The 3,968-nt window shown below is 37.4% G+C and overlaps 1 long non-coding RNA gene across 1 annotated transcript; it reads right to left on the reverse strand.

Moving 5' to 3' along the window:
- Window positions 1–859: 859 nt before the first annotated feature.
- LOC133442307 (uncharacterized) lies at window positions 860–2,491 on the reverse strand. The gene is made up of 3 exons (XR_009782540.1): window positions 2,012–2,491; window positions 1,649–1,805; window positions 860–1,533 (listed from the first exon to the last, which is right to left on the reverse strand). It is a non-coding gene; the product is annotated as an uncharacterized LOC133442307 (long non-coding RNA).
- Between the last annotated feature and the right edge of the window lie 1,477 nt (window positions 2,492–3,968).

Here is a 3,968-nt window from a genome sequence, read left to right on the forward strand (position 1 = left end):
GGTGCCGGGCTGACTCCTCCTATTCAGACACGTGTGTTTGTTTACAACCTATGGAGCACGAAATGCAAAGAGGAGCAACGTCGACCGACAAGGTACAGTAATATTACCGGATTTTGACACAAAAATGACTTTACTAGCATTTTCGCTTGTTTTTAGCATAATGTTTGCATGTTGAGCATGTTATTTTATAAAGAAATGTTGGCTTGATGTGTGCAGATCACATCTAACTTACATCACTGCATTTACAATCGAGAGGGTAATTTATTACTTGCAGGTAGACGTGTTTCTAAGGGTCAAAAAATAAGGTTTGGCTGTGGAAAGACAATTACAAAGGCAACTCTCTGGCGTAACATTTATTTATTTGTTAGCTGGGTTAGATAACTCATGTCATCCAGGAAATCTCGTAATGCAATCTCGTACAATAACATAAAATATCAAATAAATGCTTTATGTGTAGGATAACCTCACAGCCCTGACTCCACCACAGATGAAAACCTTTCTGGGGCAGGTCGTGACCAGGCTGCCAGGCCTGGTGTTTGATGTGATGGCGTTACCTGAGCGTCCAAGTCCAGGTGGTCCAGATGAACTCCAGCTGCACAAACTGCAGGGACATGCCCACAGACCTGGAGAAGCTCTGCATAAGTAATCATATGGCACACATGCAGTATTTTATATTAGAAGATGGGGTTTTGTGGCCGGCCCGGGCTGCCTGGAACAACATCTTCGCCACGATGACCACCAGAAGCCTGGAGTGGAGCTGAGAGTTGCGGCATGCGGAAGGAAATCAGGTTGTCATCCCAAGCTGTGTAGTTTGGGTCAGGAAACCTATCTGTAATCTTCCAAACAACCAGTACACCGGATTTCTTTTGCACTGGCTGGCGTGAATAACAGTGTTTAGCTGGGTTACACTTTCAATGTAAATAGTTTTTATTTTTATACATTTTATTATGTACAAGTCAGAAATGTTGAGTTCTGTCCTTGTTTACAGAATAAAAAATATATATATCTTTCCGATTCCGAATTATATTCATTGTGAAAAACACCAAATGCAGAGAATCTCCCAGAGATTTTGATTCAAGTGAGAAGTTATGAGAAAATAGGTTATGATAATCAGATCATTTGCAATTACAGCTACATTTATTTAGGGATTGTGACAAGACATGAACAAGAAATTATGTCAGTGAATTATTTTACTCTGTCCTGAAATCCTGGAGCTTTGCTCCCGAGTATTGAGACAGATATAACAACAGGCAATCAAAGTTTTAGCTGTCATCACGAGGACCTGCATCTCCACGTGACACCTTAGTTTTTACCAGTCCATGTGTGGTTGTGGTTGTGATGTGGCAGCAGACCCAGGGGCCTTGGATCTCCAGGCCTCAGACTCTGTCTCCTGGGAAGGCCCTTTCCACTCTGAAGCCTCTTTGAAAGAGTGGCCTTCTGTAGTTCAGGGATGTACAGTAGCCATAGTCCTTTTTCTCTTTCAGGGTATACACACTTCAGCTCTTCATGTTTTTATTGTAGAACCATCGGTAACTTGGGAAAAAACAACAACATAATTTAAAACAATTTCACAACGAGATATGGTAACAGTGCTAAGAATCTATTGGGGTGTCAGACAACTATGATATAAAAAACCCCAACAACTTACATCTTGTGTCCCATCACGGTTTCGTGCAGGGAGGCGGTGGTTGTAACCAAGTGTTACAAGCAATGTCTGAGCTGTGTATACAGGTGGGCTAAAGCCAAAATGCTTTCCTGCAAACATCAGGATGTGATTTTGGAAGTTCTCGAAGTCTGAAGTTGTCCTGTTAGTTGAGAAAAAAACAATAGCTCTGTTACTGTCACATTACTCACTTTTATATCATATAGTGTTAATAGTATTTTATCATTTCAAATAAAATCTGTACTATACATATTACAGTATATGTATATGATATGTATATATCATAATACATATGTACTTTTATACATTTTCTAAATACTTGATATACAACCAATAAGTAAAGCATACCATAAACAAAGGTGAGGAATATATTCCTCATCAGAGCCGTCTCCTTTTCCTGAACCTCTGACCAGGATCATCGATGAGCATACATAAACACATAAGAATGGAATTACATACCAGTAAAATAAATAGGAGACAATGCACTCAACTGTGTGCTGAATTCCTAATAAAGTATAGCTCAAAAGGATAAAAGGAACAGCAATTCCAAGTGTAAAAATATATTTATCTTGCTATGTTGGCAGCCAGGAAATGTATAACCTTAAATTGGAAAGAATCTAAACCCCCAGTATTAGCCCATTGGTGGAACGAACTCTCACGCTCCTTACACTTGATGATATTTACTACAAGAGGAAAGGCAAATCCTCAGACTTTTTAAAAATATGGCAATCTCATACAGAATTTGATTTTAAGAAATCCGTAGGTAATTGTAAGGCATAGTGACAATGATAAGACCTGAGTGTAATGGTTTGTATTGTTTTGTTGTCGTGTTTGGGTTTTCCCACCGTTTATGTCTGTTTTGTTTTGTTAGGTTTTTTTGGTTTTGTTTTCGTTGTGTTTTGAGGGTATATATTTGGATATCATTTTGGTTCTTTAACGGACCAGCCCCAACTTAGGATAAGAAAGTAATGACATTAAGTGTTTCCTACTTTTTTTTTTTTTTTTTTTTTTACAAGTCCCCTTCATCAAGAAGTAGGTAGGAATATTATTTAACTATTTAATTATTATTTCAGAGTCATTGATAGAACAGATAGGGTAGTACTATCTGGTATTCTCAATTAGTGCATTGAGTAGAATTTTTGGTTAGTATATTTGGCATGATTATAGCACTATGAAATATGTTTTGGTATGTATGGACTTTGACTTTTTTTTTTTGGAAATTGAGTTGTGGGGGTTTGTGTTCTATGTATTTAAGGTATACCCCTCTTTTTGTGGCTGAAAATATAAAAATACAATAAAAAAAATAAATAAATATATATATATATATATATATATTTATCGTCACACGTTTTCGTATCCCCCTTCTTCAGTGTGTTTCTGGCAAACAATTCAAGGCATTCGCAGGTACATTTAATTTTGAATCAACCACAAAATGAAGCGTACCTGAAATCTAGGCTCAAAACTAGAGGTGACCGAGCTTTTGCGGTGGCCGGCCCTAAGCTGTGGAATAGTTTGCCACTAAATGTTAGATCTGCCCAGACCCTAGTGGTTTTTAAGTCTTCTTTGAAAACTTATTTATTTTCTTTGGCTTTTAGTGTGTGACAACTTAGTTCCCCACATCTGTGTGAAGTGATTGTGCACTGTATGTGTACTGTTATGTTTTTTATTACTATTTTATTGATCATTTTAGTATGTTAGTGATTTTATTGTTTCTACACTGTGTACTGTGTTTTTCTTTTGGTATTGTTTTATTTTCTTGTATGCTGTACAGCACTTTGGTCGACCTCGGTCGTTTTTAAATGTGCTTTATAAATAAAATTGACATTGACATTGACATTGACATTGCAAGTGCCTTGAATACTTTGCCAATTACACACGAGTAAAACAAAACAAGACAAAAAGACTCACAAACATTCACTTACATTGTTTTTCTCAAATAATTGATCTCCTCCTCATCTGGAGACTCATGCTGCTCCTCAGCAGTCATTTTCGGGAAATGCATGCTATAACCAGGACCAAAACATACAATTTAGATTAGAGTAAATATTTAGCCATAAAAATTTACCTGGACTCTAAAACATTTTCTGGCTCCTCAGTCAGTGGTATGCCTGTATGCCAAACTCTGCTCTCCAAATTCAGAAAACAATAATAATCACATCTGACCATGCAATGAAGTGTACTTTTGAGAAGTGACAACTTTACTGTATGAAAAAATACCGTTGACGGTCAGACTGTCACGCTGGACAACGACAGGGGTAGAATTTCTGCGTGTCCCTTGCCTGGACTTGATGCAACTCGTCTATGT

Source organism: Cololabis saira, chromosome 4 (assembly GCF_033807715.1).
Source record: "Cololabis saira isolate AMF1-May2022 chromosome 4, fColSai1.1, whole genome shotgun sequence".
Taxonomy (NCBI): domain Eukaryota; kingdom Metazoa; phylum Chordata; class Actinopteri; order Beloniformes; family Belonidae; genus Cololabis; species Cololabis saira.